This window comes from Neophocaena asiaeorientalis, unplaced genomic scaffold, assembly GCF_003031525.2.
Source record: "Neophocaena asiaeorientalis asiaeorientalis breed wild unplaced genomic scaffold, Neophocaena_asiaeorientalis_V1.1 scaffold92, whole genome shotgun sequence".
Taxonomy (NCBI): Eukaryota; Metazoa; Chordata; class Mammalia; order Artiodactyla; family Phocoenidae; genus Neophocaena; species Neophocaena asiaeorientalis.
This window is the reverse complement of record NW_020174057.1, coordinates 3,416,224-3,433,825: the sequence shown is the minus strand read 5'-3', so window position 1 is coordinate 3,433,825 and position 17,602 is coordinate 3,416,224.

Genomic DNA, 17,602 nt, shown 5'->3' with positions numbered 1-17,602 from the left:
AATTACCTGTGGAGAAGGTGCCATCAACCTGCTTTGAGGGGTTAGGGAAGACCTTGGAGGAAGGTGCCTTTTGTCTGAGTATTAAAGGGCGGAAAGGAGTCGTTAGACCCTCGGTGAGGAAGGTCTTTCTCCCACAAGGCTGAAGAGGAGGCAGAGGTAAGTCGGGGCAGATCTTATAGGCCTTGCTGAAGCGCTTGAATTTTATCTGGAGGGCAGTGGATAAAAGCTTTTTAAATGGGGCAATAACTGAACTCGGTTTGTGTTTTATATGACCCCTCTGGAAGGACCCTTTGGAAAATAGCTTGGAACAAAGCTAGAGTGGAGTTAAGGAGACAAGTTAGGTGTGAGGGGATGGGAAGGAGGGAGTGGCTTGGGAGAAGATCAGTGGGAGGGTGCAGACATCGACTCCTTTTCCTTGTCTGCAGGCTCACATTTGCCCTGGAGTTTGGGGTTTTGGGTCCCCCAGATGCATGCTTCCCTTTGAAGGCTGGCTTCCGTGCCAGGCAGGCTGAGGTAAGTGGCAGATTCCATTCTCAGGAAAGGAGGAAGTTGTGTTACAGTGGGCAGAACCTTGAACTAGCAACTGGAAAATGTGGAGTCCACTTCTGGTTCTTTGACCTTGGGTCAAACACTGAATCTCTTAGGGCCTCTTGGTGGCTTCATGCTTTTTGTTCCCTTCCAGTGAGGTACCCCAAGTGCCAAAATATAGGAGCAACCTCTCTGCCATTGGGGTGGGAGTGGCCTGAGAAGGGGCAATCTCCATGTTCCTGTGGAGTCTCAGTTACGACTTAAGTTGTAATGTAGATTTTGCCTCTGTGCCATAATATATTCTCATTTATTTTGAAAAAATAGTAACACCCTCTTAACTCTGTACTTTTTCACAGCTGGAGCCAGTTGACTCCATTTTCATCCTGGTCAGAAGAATTTGTGTTTTCTCCTGGCTATGGATCTTTGTGCACTACCCTATAATCATAGAGTTTGGACTTGGGTTTTTAAATCTTGGTTGTGATGAAGAAACAGGAATCTGATGTGTGTCAGCCATTATCACAATAACCCTCTGGATGAATTTTCATTGTTTAGGGCCCTGGAGGTCTGTCTGTGCTCTGCTTCCTGGCCAACACAATAGATGTGCTCCCAGAAAATTGTGGGCAGAGGATATGCTTTTGGAAGTCATTTTTCCCACTTACATAGATTTTTCTCATTTTTGATCAATCATTAATGGATAAAGAAGTCATTGAGTTTTATTTTTCCTTTTCTCTGTCAAACAATTTATTAAAAGGAAAGAAAGAAACCTGCAAAGGACTAAGGAAATTTCTGGACTCTTTGGTATAATGACAAGAATCTTGGAGCATGAATAATCCTGCCCCAATCTATCATCTTGCATATTTGGATTTTCCTGGATATCTTTTAAAGTGGGGCACTGGTCTTGATAGCCTAGGAGGGTGGGAGTGTGCAGAAGTCATAGGCAGAGATACAGCACTGAGCCTGGTAATGGCTGAAAGCTCCCATGAGATCCAGTTTGAAGCTGCATTGGGTAGGCATGGGATTCGCTATGTTCAACACAGGACAGTAAGGCAGTCATTCTATAACCAGCCAACCCTTGGGCTTCCAGGGGACTGGAAAAAGCTAGAACATTTAGTAATACCAGGCAGTGCACTTGACACTTTACAGATATGACCTCAATTAGTGCTCCCATCAAACCTTTGAAGTAGGTTCTGTTTTTATCTCCACTTTAGAGATAAGAAGACTGACACTTAGGCTGATTTAAGAAGTAGAACTGAGATTTGAATTCAGGCCCATCTAATTCCAAAATCCATGCATTTATTCACTCTTCTATCCTTTTTCTGAGTAAGCTTACAAATGCTTTTAAGCTCTGAGGCCTGCAGCCAGCATATACCTCAATGGTGTTTGCTAGGCCATGTACCTTTAAGTCGTATGTAGTTAATATCAAGAGTGCTATGACTTTGCCCAATTTGTAATTATAGTATTATTAGGACTTTGATTTCAGAAGTAATACAAGATCTCCCCAAGCCCTGGGCACCCAGCTTGGAAGGATCCTTTACATCTGAATTTATACCTTTCCTCTCTTCCACTAATCTCTTTTAGAGCTCTATCCAGGGCAACCATAACATACCATCTCTTCCTTATCACGCTTTTCCTTTCTCTGGAGGTAAATTATTTGAATAATATGTCAGTCATAATAAGCTAGGTTATGCTGCAAAACAAACAACCCCAAATTCTCAGAGGTTTAAAACAACAAAGGTTTGCTTCTTAAAGTAACACAGATTTCTCTACCCATACATGTGTCACCAGGGAAACTTCTCTTAGTCATTCTGGAACCAAGGCTGGCAAAGCAGCTGCCTCCTCAAACGTGATGGGAGCCAGTGGGAAAGGAGAAATCCAAGGATGTCTTGTTGACATTTAAATGCTGTCACTTCTATTCCCAACTCATTGGCCAGAACTCTGCAAAATGGTGCCACCCAACCACCAGGGCCAGGCAGTCCAGTCCTCCATGTGCCCAGGAGGAGGAGAAAAACAGACAAATTAGGTGAGCACCAGTAATAATCACCACATATTTCATGCCATGTATACCTTGCTTCCTTCTTTTTTCTTTTTTTTTCATCCCCAGCTTGACCAATTTGACCTCAGGTAAACTTTACAGAACACACATAGCCGCACCCCCCCACTTTTTTTTTTAACATCTTTATTGGAGTATAATTGCTTTACAATGGTCTGTTAGTTTCTGCTTTATAACAAAGTGAATCAGCTATATGTATACATATATCCCCATATCTCCTCCCTCTTGCATCTCCCTCCCACCCTCCCTATCCCACCCCTCTAAGTCTTCACAATTGTAGCTGTCCAGTTTTCCCAGCACCACTTATTGAAGAGGCTGTCTTTTCTCCATTGTATATTCCTTTGTATATTTTCTCCATTGTATATTCCATTGTATATTCCTTTGTATATTCCTTTGTATATCTCCATTGTATATTTTTGATAAATTCTCCTTCAATCTGTTAATATGGTGTATCACATTGATTGATTTGTGTATATTGAAGAATCTTTGCATTCCTGGAAAAAACCCCACTTGATCATGGTTTATGATCCTTTTAATGCTCTGTTGGATTCTGTTTGCTTTTTTTTTGTTGAGGACTTTTACACATAGACTTTTTAACTCCATTCCTCCTTCCTCTTTGTCTTCCCAAACTTTTTCAAGTATTGCAAAAATAATTTCTCTTTTTCCTTTATGTGAGTCATTTGTAGGCCAAAAGGAAAGGTCTTAAGTCTTGAAATGAAATTATACATATTACAGAGCTAGGTACAAACTACTATACATATAATAGGTAGGCAACAAGGATTTACTGTATACCACAAAGAATTACAGTCAATATCTTGTAACAACTTATAAAGCAATACAGTCTGCAAAGAAAAAAAACCCCAACACCCAAATCACTATGCTGTACACCTGAAATTAATGCAATGCAGTATTTTAAATCAACTATACTTCAGTTGAAAAAAAAAAGATCTAGGGCTACTATCTTTTGCTGCTGAAATAACCAGAAGTTTCTTCTGATCTTCACAAATACCTCCCTGGGCTTCCTTACCCTGCTAAAATTAAACCTGTCTTTCTTCTAATTGTTAATATTCAAGATAAATGATGTTCACATTCACTTCTGCCTACTCTTTTGCTTAACTGGCTATTGCAATAGTATTGAATAGTATTATTTTCTAACACTTTTCAATTAAACATGGAGCCACAGGCACATTACAAATCAAATGGGCTTTTGTATGATCACCGGTTTTAACTGGCTTCTGAGGGAAATTGTATTCTAAATTCTAGACAACTGGTTTGCGAACCTTATTTTGGAATGCAACCTATTTTTAGGTTGAGGTCTTTTTATATAGCATATTTATGTATAATCAGAATACCAGAACAACTGCTGTGTTTTAATGGACAATTATCTTCTACTGCATTCATGGATGATCTTTGAAAACTTTAGAATATGTGAAATGTCCTTAATGTAAAATTTTATGAACACAGTATTTTCTTTTATACTCCATTTCACTTTTTCTCCATTAACCCAGATTAGACACTGTAATCTTTGCCTTTTCCCTCTTCATATTTAGCTCTTTGATTTATTTAGGCATTCATTCACTGCATCATTCAACAGATATTTTCGGAGCATCTACATGTGCCCGGCAGGAGGCAAAGTCCTGGAGAAAGTTAAAACACAGTCACCACCGTCAGGGAGATTGTGAGTAGTAGGGAGACACACATGCCAGCAATACAATAATCAATATAAGAAGGTATGTACAAAGAGCAGTGGAAGCTGAGATGAAACACCTGGGTCTGCTTGAAGGAATCAGAGAGGAGGTGGCTTTTGACCTGGCACTTAAGAAAGAGTTGGCCTGACAAGGAGGGTGAAGGAGTCTCAAGGGGAGAACATATCGTTGTGGGTGGAGCTTCAAATGCAGAAGACGAAACCCAAGTGTGGATAAGCCTCAGTTGGTAAGCAGAGAACAGGGCAAGGGCTTTACCTACCTTTCAGTAGAGTTTGTATTTTACCTGTGAAGCAAGGGAGCTATTGAAGAATTTTGAGCAGGAGAATGACAGCATAAGATTTGTAGCATTGTGGAGGGTGGTTTTGTCGGCCATGACCCTAGATCAGGGCTTCTTATCCCAGTCCTTTGACTTGCAAGGGACCCATGGATAGAAAGCTTGGGATCTATGAACTTGGACAGGGAAAAAATTAACATTGTCACTAACCTCTAACTGAAATTGAACATTTTTTTCAAATATAAATCTGCGCAACAGATCACAGTAGAATTAGCAGAAGATGTGAGTTTATCACCAACAGAAATCAGGAATTTTGATATAATAATACAGGTGTTGCAGATATCTCAAAATATCCTTTACACTTTTCACTAAACCAAAATTACTGTAGCCAGGGCTTCCCTGGTGGTGCAGTGGTTGAGAGTCCGCCTGCCTATGCAGGGGACACGGGTTCGTGCCCCGGTCCGGGAAGATCCCACGTGCCACGGAGTGGCTGGGGCCGGGAGCCATGGCCGCTGCGCCTGCGCGTCCGGAGCCTGTGCTCTGCAACGGGAGAGGCCACAACAGTGAGAGGCCCGCGTAGCGCAAAAAAAAAAAAAAAAAAAATTACTGTAGCCATTAGACCCACAGCTACATCTTATCATTTAATGAATTAATAAAGAAGTATGCATGAACTTATGTCAGAACTTAAAAATAATTTGACATATGCATTTTTTAATAGAATTCATCTTTTGTGATTTGTGTATTTAATTTTATGATGTAAACACAGTATTCTGAGATGGGGTCCACAGTCTTTTCTGGACTGCCAAAGGGGTCAGAAAATGTCAGAACTCATGCATCAGAGGAAGGTGATTGTGGAGAGGTCATTGCAGCCCAAGGCAGTGGTGGGGAGGAGGGCGAAGGGGAAGAATTTGTGGGAGATTCTGGAGACAGAGTGAACTTGATCTGGGACATAAAGCAGAGGGAAGGATCTGCATGTACCCTATTTCCCCCATCAAGTTTCTGGCTAAAGCAGAATTCTTCGTATTGCTTGTTACCTGCTCCTTCCTTCCCTGTGCTATTGTTATGTAGCTCTTACACTTTTATCAAAGTCATACATGCAACGTGGTTCAAGGAGTATGGGAAGACATAAGGAAAAACAATCATCCCTTGCTCCCCTCCTCTCCACCTCCAGTCTTACAACTTTTTGAACTCTTAAAGTGGTATCTTCTCTAGCTAGATGGCAAATTCTGTACAGGAAGTGCCTTTTAATCCCCACTATGTTTTTCATTTTAGGTGTTGAACAAATGACTGATAGATTCCAAAGTCACTTTCTGTTGCAAGGTCACTATGTACATCAAGTATACCATACTCTAGTTACAGAAGTTATACCAATGGTGACATTCTAGGAAATGGTTCTTTTCCCTGAATTCCCGTGTTTTGTGTCACTTGTCTTCACATGAAATAACACAAAATGTGCACATAAAAATTCCATTTACTTAGGCTTTCTGGTTGTCTTTGTGAAAGTGAGATTAGTGTGCTGGTGGGTTAAATAATCCTATGGAATCACAAACCAGAAATTGAGAAGGTGGATTTGAAATTTCCACCCATTACTTTTCTTGGTGGGTTGGGGGGCGGGGGTATTACTGTCTTGGTAGCAGTGGTTAATTTCAGCGTTGTTACCCAAGTTGTACACTGCAGATGGAGTTGCCCCTGAACCCTTTGGTTGGCTGGCTGAAATTCCTTGCCATGCTTCTTGTGAGGTCCAGGAATGTATAGTTTTGTGGTCTGATATACTTTGATGGTTGCCAGATAAAATTGATGTCTGGCACTTTTTCTAGGAAAAACGCATTTAGATGTTTCCAAATTGATTCGTAGGAACTTAGTGTTATTAGAATTTTGTGGCAGAATTTTTTCTCAAGTGCCAGAAGAAATAAAGGAACTTCAGTTTTGAGGGCTGTTAACAGCACCTTCCATTAGTGCCAAAGCTGAGAAGGCTGACAAACAAATCCATTGTTACTATGGATTTATGACAAAAATAAGCAAGTATCTAGACTTTTAAGAGTTACCGATATAGTACAGTTTTAGCTACTGACACTAGACTAGCCCCCAAACTTTTAGAAAAAGGCACCTTTTCCCCTTATTTTCTGATAACATTTCTCAATCTAGTAACCAGAGAGACTACTCTGGGGTTAAACCTTGAGATTTGATTGCCATTTACTGTTCTTACTGTTTTATTGGAGGGAGGGAAAGCAAGGCTTGGGAGAAATAGACTGCAGAAAAATTAGCTTCCCAAGTTACACGTGAGAATCACAATCCTTTCCTTCATTTATGTTATAAATATTTGAAGAGCAAGTTAGAGATTGTTTGTGAAGAAATGAGAGAGAGAGATTACTAAGTAATATGATGAGTTAATTCTTTAAACGTAGTGGCTTCCCCCTTAACACTACCTGGCCAGATAACAAGTTTCTACTTGTGACACTGCAGTTAAGCCTCAGAATACTAGCAGCAAAATGACTGTTTTTCAAAAGCTGCTTCATTGAAATATAATTTTAGTGGAGGAATATTTTAGATTTAGAAGAAATATTTAGGCTCCAGAACGTCAAACCCAACATTTCTAAAAGACTTTAATGAGCAGGTTAATGAAGCCCCAGAGGAGAGAAGTTTTATGGTTAATCAAGGAGGTAAAAACCAAGGCTCAGTAGGAGAGACTGGAAACAGTTGACTTTGATTTATAGACATAAGACTAGAAACGAAATAGCCCGGGTGGATATTTCTAGGAACTAGTTAAGGGAGAATGAAAAAGACAGGAGTGAGGACAAGAAAGTGTGTCTGTTTGCCGGAGGAGGAATCTTACTTATGAGAATTCCTGCCCTTTCTACATGAGAATTTTCAAACGGAGTTGCTACAGGGGCTGGCTCTAAAGTCTGCGACGTGCACACAGGCTGTTGACAGGGAAGTGATCCTGGCGCCACTGGGTGATGTAGAAAAAGTTCTTTGTGTGTAGCCGGCTTGAGTGCGGAGATCAATCGCGCAATCGCGGCTGTGGCGAGGCAGCTCCTCCCAGGCGCGTCCCGGCGGCGCTGCTCCGGGCTCCTGGATCTCATGGAACTTAGCGTCGGAAGAAAGATGTTTATAAACTGACCGACGTCAACGTGTTTAATAGTGGAAACACCCCAGGTGACTGTGGTATGCAGAGTAAACGGCTGTGTTGAACATTCTGCTGTGTAGCTAATGGGTTAACGTCCGTTCGCGTAGGCTTAGTTATCCTGGTAGAGATGAGAACGTGATTAGGCGAAGTGGCTTCCGAGGACTGTCCCATAAAAGAGCATCGCTCTGTTTCTGTTAATGTAGGTTTAGTATAAGCTCTTATTATTAGCTAGTTTTTCAGTTATTCTAAAAGTAATAACGTGGTTATTACCATGATTAGAAATCGAATCCGTTCAGAAGGGTATGAAGTGAAAAATAAAATTGCAAAAACGCCTAGTCCCACTCTCCAGAGGTCACTATCATTAAAACTTTCTTTTATTTCTTCCAGAATTTTTTTTAATGCAAGATACGCATATATTTAAATCGTTTTTAAAAAGCATAAACAAATAGTATCATACTATGCATTCTGTTCTGCAGTTTGCTTTTTTAATTTAAAATTTGGGACCTCGCTATAGCTGGATAGCTTTATATATCTTTTATGGTAACAAAAAACTTTACATCATTCTTTTGACATCTGTACAGTATTTCATGGTATGAATGCACCATCGCCGATTGAATCAACCCCCACTACCAGTGGGCATTTAGGTTGTTTCCAGCTTTCTGGTATTATGAACAATGATGCAGTAAACATCACAGAGTAAATCTCTGTGCTAATGTTGCTGTGTGTCTGTGGGAATATATATGTTGAGTAAATTTCTAGCAATGAAATTTTAGGGTCAAAGGTTATAGACATTAACATTTTAATGGACATTTCCAACTCATATTCCAAAAAGGTTGCACCAATTAATATTTCAGGTTTAAATAAGTTACTGTCTTTTAAATTGTTAAGTATAAATTGACGGTTTTCCTTAAAAAGCTGTTAAATTTTAAACAGTATATTTAGTATTCAGACCAAATAAAGTTGTTCATTTGCTAATTAAATGACCTGGAAGTTAAGTCTCTGTTCCACAGAGGATGTCTCTGGAGTGTTAAGTGTCTGCCCCAGGCCTTTAGAACCAGCAAAAGGCCTGGCCCAGCAGCCTGAGAACCTCAGACCCCGCATGACCAGAGACATCCAGAGCTATGAGATATGCACATGGCTTCATGCTTTGCCTGTCTTGAGAAATCCTAGGGCAGAATCTGAAAACACATTTTTAAAAATGTGCAATAATACCATCTTCCATTAGTTATGATCAAAAGACATTGATTAAGCACAACTATGGAATAAAGTTCCTTCTTTAACAACTGTCTGTCATCCCCACTCTCTATCTCCTTATCCTAGTTCTCTCTCTTCTGTCTCTCTTTTTGTGTTTGTTTCTTTGCATACCAACCACTTATCCTTTGCACCTACTCATGATACCAGAGGAGTGGCCAGTTCAAGGGACAGCTAAATTGATTTCCTGCAAGTGAAAGGTGGTTCTGGAGAGGGGATTAACTTTGCCTGTGGTTATTACCACAGTGATCAGACTCTGTATCTCGATTCTACCCCCCCATGGGATGTTTGATCTGCTTATGATGCCAAATGCTTAAAGCATTCCACCTATACAAAAACACTTCATTTCTTATTTTTAAGTTTTTAAATAGTTAACACTTATTACAGATGAAACAAAGATATAAATCAAGTTTCAAAAAAGTTGTAACTCAAGTTGTTCGTAAATTATTTCATAAATGATTATAGTAGCTCCCCCAAATACCTTTTAGATTATAGCCAACTCTTTGGGAATTACAGAATTTTGACAAGTATTTTATTTCACAAATTACCTGCTTTTTTGGAAAACAGCTCTTTCAAAACCCAGCTCTTTCACCACCCTCAAAACATCTTAAACAAGGACACAGTCACTTCAGAATAGGATTTGGCTCTCAGCAAAAAGGGGGAAACAACTAAACTAAACTAAATTTCCCATTTAATGTCTGAATCTCAGTGGCTTTATAAGCTACTTCATTATCATACAGAGACTTAATGCCTTAAAGGAAATAAACCAACAGGCACAGAAAGCCTGTCTAATCAAAACTCTTAATTTCAAACTCTCAGTTTCCCAGTGACACATTAGAAGCCAGCAGGAAGAGAGAGGAGGTGAAATGTGTTGTTTCATGTTGTCCCTAAATAGAATGTTCTTCCCAACTGGCAGGAAGCACCTGGGGGATTACTTGGTTTAGAAATCTGTAAATAAATTGTTTTTGAAATAAGAAGGGAAAAATAAATTGGTTTCTAAGTTCAGGTGCTCTTAACATTTTCACATACATGCATTTTTATAATCTGAATTCTCATGAGAATGAATTCAAGTTAAAAATGGTTTTAAATTTAGGGAAGAATGTAGATAACATCAAGATACGGAATTGAGATAGGAAATTTTAGCTTAACTTTGAATCTCCTTTTCTTACTTTGACTAAAATTGACCTTCATTATTACAGTACTTTCATTTTTACAGCTCTTTACATATTCTGTAAGAAAGCTTGAAAGTGAAACAAAGATGTTTCTTGACTGTTATAATCTCTACTGTCCAACTTTTCTAATTTTTAAAATCCATTAAGACTTTAGAAGATACTCTTTCCCAAATCCATCTTTTAATTAACAATTTACTAATGGAATTGACATGATTTTTTCCATTTTTATTGTCTATGAGAAGAAATATTCTGGTTCCTTTTATTATTCTTATTTCTTTAGATGTAATTCTTTTTTTCTTTTATAGTTAATATGAAATTAATTCATTGCAGAGAATTCTGTTGTTCTGACTGACAATATGAATACATATTTACCCACATTGCTAGTAAGAATGTTGTATAAGAGAGTTAGTGGGAAGTATCAGCTCTCGGACACTGGAAATTAAGGGAGAAATTTGTACTTGTAGACCATTGATCTTTGTGTTTTAAATTAAAATTTTAAAAGATCACCATTATATAACCAGTACCTTAAGAAAATTTTACTACATTCTGTTAACATTGAATTAACAATGGACAATTAACAGAATTAGCAAATTGAATAATCCAACCAGAAACACAAGGTACCGATTCTTTTGGTCAGCAATACTTTAAAAGTAGGGATTTACTGAGAGTTCTTTTATTACCTCGACTTTATTTCTTTTGCAAAATATGTGATGGATGTTAAACTTAGATTTACTAGTGTCCTTAAAATCCTGTAACAATTTTTGTTATAAGTGTTGCTGATTTAAAAGCGTTTGTGAGGGGGTTAGTCCTGCTTTTGGAGTCTCACTCATTACTGAGAATAAAATATTCTTGACTTTTGTTTCTTTTTATAGTAGACATGTATTTGACTGATTCCAAGTTGATACTTCAGGAATCCTTCACATATTTTAACTAATTTTTGTGATTTCGTTTTAAAAATGAGTTGCATTTTAGATTGTTCCTTCTTTTAGACACCTGATTTATGTATTTCTAAAGACATGTTGCAGACCCTGTCATTACAAATTCAGTTGACAGACCAGTTCTTTTTACCATCCTTTGTTGTTCTGATTTCAGAATTTCAAGTGGGATTGTTGTCAACTTTAATGTACCTTTTGAGAATAAATGCAGTCTCCAATTTCTTGTGTGTGTGAACGCTCCTGGAGCTGGAATGCTTTTCTTCGGCCAACTGAAAGTGGAGCCTGGTCCGTCTCCTCTCACAGATTAAATCTAGTTTCAGTAGTTTTAAATTTAGTTGGTTCATTACCAAAAGAAAAGAAATGCCCTCATTTTTCTTTTTAATTTTAAACAACCGTAATCTATAGTCTTGCAGTAGTCTTTGGGAACTTTAAGTATACAGCTATTTTTGGCTTTACGTCTGGTTAATCTAATAGAGTCTATATATTCTCTTGGCATTGAATTTGTGATTATACCTTATTGTCGTCTATAGGGTTACACAAACACAGTGAGCCATTTTGGTTTATATTCTTTTCTTTTTCTGGTGGGGATATGGTTCTCCCAGCTATTTTCTAATAGGCAATTGTGGTAATTTTATTGAGTTTGCCTCACCCCTGTCCTTATCCCTACCTCCACTTACCCACAATTTAATACTTCGCAGTAAGACCCTTCACATTTCACCTAGCACAAAAACCAGATTATGTGTTAGACAGTTTCATGCATAGGCCAGTCCTTGGGACAAATAGTAGATGTATTTGGGTTTATTTCACAGGTAATAGGCTGTGTTTCTTGACTTTTAATTGCACGCTTACTATGTGGCAAGTTTTATGCCAAGCACTTTACATGTATTATTTGATTTAAACACCATGAGTGGCATATAATCACGTGCAGATGAAGAAGATGAGGCTCAAAGAGGTTGAAATAGAAGGCCATCCCTTTACCAAGTGGCAGAGCTGGGAGTTGAAGCCAGGTTATCCGATATTAACATCTGATCTATGATCTAATATCTGGGATCTCCAGCCTTGCTATGCAGCCTGAGTCAGTCCCTGGGAGTCACTGTTATATCAAAGGAAGGGCCACCAAGGGATCTAGACCCGCGCATTTGCTGACTTGATTGTTCAAAGAAAACTATAGGTGCTGCAGGCCTCCCTGCCCTGCCCCATACGCCACCTACTACAAATCACTTTTGTTCTTAGGGGCCTCACTTGTCTCATCTGTTAACTAGAAACAGTGTTATTTTGGGTAAACTACATATTTTTCTATTTGTAAAATTTTTGAAATAGTTATAAATTTATATTATATAAAAATTATAAAGATAGTTGCAAAGATAGTACAGAGAGGGACAGAGAGGAACTGTGTACCCTTCATCAAGTTTCCCCCAGTGGTTACATCGTATATAACTGTAGCACAAGCCGAACCTGAAAACTGACATTGGTATAAAGTGTATGCATATTGCTATGCCATTTTATCACCAGCAGATTAGTGTAGCCACCCCCGAAATCAGGATGCAAACTTCTTAATCACTGTTAAGATCTCCCTCATGCTACCCATTTAGAGTCACCATCCTCCCATCCCTAACCCTTGGCAACTATTGATTTGTTCTCCGTCTCTATAATTTTATTTCAAATCAATCTTTAAAAAAAAACAACACCCATTTTCATTATGAAATACCTTGATCAGAAAAGTACAGAGAATACTGTAACAATACTTCATAACCACCACTCAGATAAACAGATTTCATACATGTTGTTGTATTGCCTTCAAAATTAAAAAAAAAAAAAAAATCGCAGATTGAGTTTAAGGTCTCTTTGTCTTACTCTCTGAGCTGTTGACCGCCTACCCTCCCCCGAGATAAACTCTACCCTAAAGGTATTGTGTATCCTTCCTGTCCATGTTTTTAATCTTTTACAACATAACTAGGAGCCTATAAATACCATGTAGCGTAGTTTTGTATGTATTTAAATTTTACATAAAGAAGTCAACAAATATTTATCGAGTACCTACTATGTGCTAGGTGCTGCTCCAGACCCTGGGAATATGGTGGTAAATAAAGCAAAACCCTTGTCCTAAATATATAAATATATGAATAAATGAGAGAATTGTACATATCTGTAACTGTGTGAAAATGATAAAATAGGATACTGTGGTTCGGATTATCAGAGGTGGGGGAGTGAGGGAGCTGGCAGGGCCCTGAGGAATGGCCTTGCTGAGGTTATTGCTCTTCTAAGTTATCTTCGTTATTTTTTTTGTTCTGATATTAACTTATGGATCAACTTATCAAGTGCCATGGGAAAAAATTATGGATTTTAATTGTAATTGCAATGAACTTATAGGTTAACTTGGAGAGAATTGCCATCTTTGAGTCTTCCCATCCCATCCATGAGCATGGCATATCCTTTAATTTATTTAGATCTTTTACATGCCTCAATCAAGCTTTATCCATAAAGATCTTGTATTTCCTTTGTTACATTTGTTTATAAGTTCCCCAAGTTTTTGTTGCTGCTGTTAATGGAATCTTGTTTTTTTTTTGTTGTTTTTTTGGTTTTTTTCTTTTGTGGTACATGGGCCTCTCACTGTTGTGGCCTCTCCCGTTGCGGAGCACAGGCTCCGGACGCGCAGGCTCAGCAGCCATGGCTCACGGGCCCAGCCACTCTGCGGCACGTGGGATCTTCCCGGACCGGGGCACGAACCCGTGTCCCCTGCATCAGCAGGCGGACTCTCAACCACTGCGCCACCAGGGAAGCCCTGGAATCTTGTTTTTAAATTATACCTTCTATTAGTTTTCTGTTGGGATATGGGATAACTTTTTTTTTTTTTGAATGTTCATTTGTATCCAACAACCTTTTTAATTCTAGTGGTTTGTCAAAGAGTCTTTTAGATTTTTTAATGTAGACAGTCATATTGTCTGCAGATTATTGCGTTAGTGTTTTTCAGCTAACCAATGTGTGGATAATCTTAAATCCCTTTCAAACCCTAGGATCCGTGATTCTATCAATACTATCAATACTATCTACAATATCTATGTGTGGGTGAAAAGTAAGCATGGGTACTCACTCTTGATGCATCATATAATATCTTGACACACTGTACAACAATCTTTTTTTATTCTTGCCTCCTATTCCCTTCTCTATTGACTTTACTGGGAAATTTTCACCAAAATTTTGATAACAAAAATAAAACAGTTATAATAAAAAAGTCTTTAAGAAATTAGACATCATTCATCACTTGCTGGTGACTGTGATACCACTATAGGCTTAGATGTACATGGCACATACTATAGATTGCAAGATGTGGGTCAAGACGAAGTGAGAAAAAGAAAATTGTCAATCCTCCGTATTTGTAGAACAGACACACGTACACACATACATAACACACATACATACCATATGTGTGTGTGTATGAAGTCAGGTGACCTACACAATATATTGGCATTTAGATCGTATTTTCTATAGTTGGAAACATCAAATTCAGGAAATATATACAGTTTCCAATTAAGGTTCAAAGGCATATGGCAGGTCTCTAAGAGACTTTGGGAGGTATTGTTTCTGGAGGTGAGTCTCTACTCTTTGATGGGTCCCTTGGACCAGGAGTGGATCAAGTTTGGGTGGTTCTCAACTCCTAGGATTATGGTCAGGACGGTCCACAGGGTGGGTTGTAGCATAAGTCCCCTTCACTGCTCAGCTCCTGGGAAGTAAGGAGGCTATGTTCTGCCTCAGAGCCCTGTGTTCTGTGATTCCCTAAGACATTGGACCTAGCACTACATGGGGTGCTAGGTGGTGGCGGTGAGATGAACACAGGAAGTGCCCTTTTGGCAGTTTCCTAGGTAAAAAAGGAAAGACCATAGGCCCACTCCTCTTGGGAAGCCTTCCGAAGGGCCCGGCCTATCGAACTTTGCTTGGGCTGCTTTTCTAGGTTGTCCAAACCTCCCTGGAGTGAGGTCCAGTCAGGATGTGGTCTGAGCTGAGAGGCAGTTGGAAGGCCATTTATTCCACCGCTGAATCTACTTGGTCAGAGACCAAGTCATAGCTGTTCCCCGAAGCTATGAGAGTAAACACTGCCTCCTATTTTTAGTAGTTCGTTGCTTGCAAAAATAGCTCAAAATCCAGACCTTTGAGTCTAAGCCGCCTTCAGCTTAACAGGCTACCCTGTGATAACAACCGCCTCAGCAATGACCGTGACAGTCACCACTACCAGTTACCCGGGGTTACTGTGTGCAGGTGTTGTGCTAAGTGCCCTATATGCATTATCTTGTTTCATCCTCACACGGGGTAGTCATTGTTATTATCCCTATTTTCCAAATGGGAAAACCAAGATTCCGTAAGATAAGGCCACCTGTCCCAAGTCGCACAGCCCTTCAGAAGCAGAGCCTAGTCCTGAACCCAAGTCAGCCCAGCTAGACGCCATAGTTCACATTTAAAAAAATATTTATTCATTTATGTATTTTTGGCTGCGTTGGGTCTTCGTTGCTGCGCACGGGCTTTTCTCTAGTTGTGGTGAGCAGGGGCTACTCTTCGTTGTGGTGCGTGGGCTTCTCATTGCGGTGGCTTCTCTTGTTGTGGAGCATGGGCTCTAGGCATGCGGGCTTCAGTAGTTGTGGCACGTGGGCTCAGTAGTTGTGGCTCACGGGCTCTAGAGCGCAGGCTCAGTAGTTGTGGCACACGGGCTTAGTTGCTCTGCGGCATGTGGGATCTTCCCGGACCAGGGCTCGAACCCGTGTCCCCTGAATTGGCAGGTGGATTCTTAACCACTGCACCACCAGGGAAGTCCCATAGTTCACATTTTTGACTACTTGTTATTCCTGCCTTTCCATGTTCCATAATGGCATCTGTGTGGTATGTTTATTACATGGGATCTGGTCCAGGTTCCTCAATGAACTTTAGTTGATAATTGGATTCAGGTTAAAAAATCAAGAGATTTATGTCAATCTCTATGGGAGATATTAAATGTCATTTTTCTTATCATTTTCTTATTTTTTAAAATCCATTGGATTTACAAGTTACCTTGTTCTTCTCACCATGTTCTCTTTTTACAGAGAAACCCAAGATATTTTTCCAACACAGTGTTATTTGGGGTAATTGCTTGACAATTTGAAGGGCGTCCAGCAGTTGTGTAGAACGTAGTCTTAAAATGGCCAATAATACCATCAGAATATGAGCAAGCTCCAGGGGTGCAACCAGAAATGTGGCTGCGTGCTCCTCCTTGATCGCTTTAGCAGAAAAATCAAGCTCAGGATCTTGTGTTTACTGAGATGACTGGCGCACATTATCAGAGTAGCTGTACCTGGAAAATTTCTGACTTAATTCTACTGATGTCATGTAAATAGCATTTGGGAAACAATAAGTGATGGTTTGGTTGCCAAATAAAAATCCAGGGAACACCCACATGGAGACAATATACTTGTTTCTAATTTGACAGCTCTCAAGAGGGCAAACATGGTGGTGCCGGCCATTTCCTGATGAGTCCTCATTGTGTCGATGAGTAGATAAAAGCTTCACTATTTATGCGGTGAGCTGAGGTGGCGGGTGGCAGCCTCACAGAATGCCTGCACTGGGAGTTGTCAGAGTCAAGGCTCTTTTGCTTGCAAGTAACAGAAATCTACTTCAAAGTAGCCTAAACAAAAATAAATGAAGGATATTTATACATGTACATACATACATGAGATAACATAAATAGGACAGGGGCTTTACTCGAAGGATACAGGATTATCTCATGGAATCCAAAGATGACCAGTGTTGGGGGCTTCGGTAGAGACCAGAATGCCTGTGCTCTAGGGTGGCTGTCCTCTCGGGCACCTCCTCTCTGGGATCCATGGGCCCTTGTCCCTGCTTCTCCATCCTTCCTCCTCTTTTCTCTTCTCATTGTCTGTGGACCAGCTCTATCTGCTTCTTTGTGCACGGCTGCCACACAACTCACAACGTCACCCTCCCTTCCTTAGCTTATGAGACTAAAAGACCCTGACTCTGTACCTCAAGTCCAGATTCTGGGTCAGAGGGTGGAACTGACCCAGCCCAGCTCAGATCAGCAAGCCCGGTTGTCAGCTCTGGCTTGCAGGGGATGGGCACAAATGGGCAAGAAGGCTCAGTGTCCAAACACATTCTTTTCTTTCTACTCTTCTGAACACATGTATTCTTAAAAAAAAAAAAAAAAGGCTGAATTTTTGTCACTGTTACTCCTCTCATGGTGGGAGAAAATGTGAGAAGTAGTTGTTATCTTTGAATGAATAGGCCATGCATAAACAATGTATGAGGGGAGATACCTGTTTTATAAAATTGATACTCCAATAATCTGCATTTTTATTCCTCAGATCAAGAAGAAATGATTCATTTTATCCAAATCTAATATTTTATATTGGAAAGAGTTTCACTGATCGCCTATCAAAATTAATTACAATAACTATAATAAAGAAGTAGTTTTGTCAGACATTATTTTATAGGTACAGTTATGTCTATCCAAACATACCTGAATTGTGTGTTTTAAGAAAAAAAAACTGTGGTGGGTATTTTAGAAAGTTAGGCTACATTT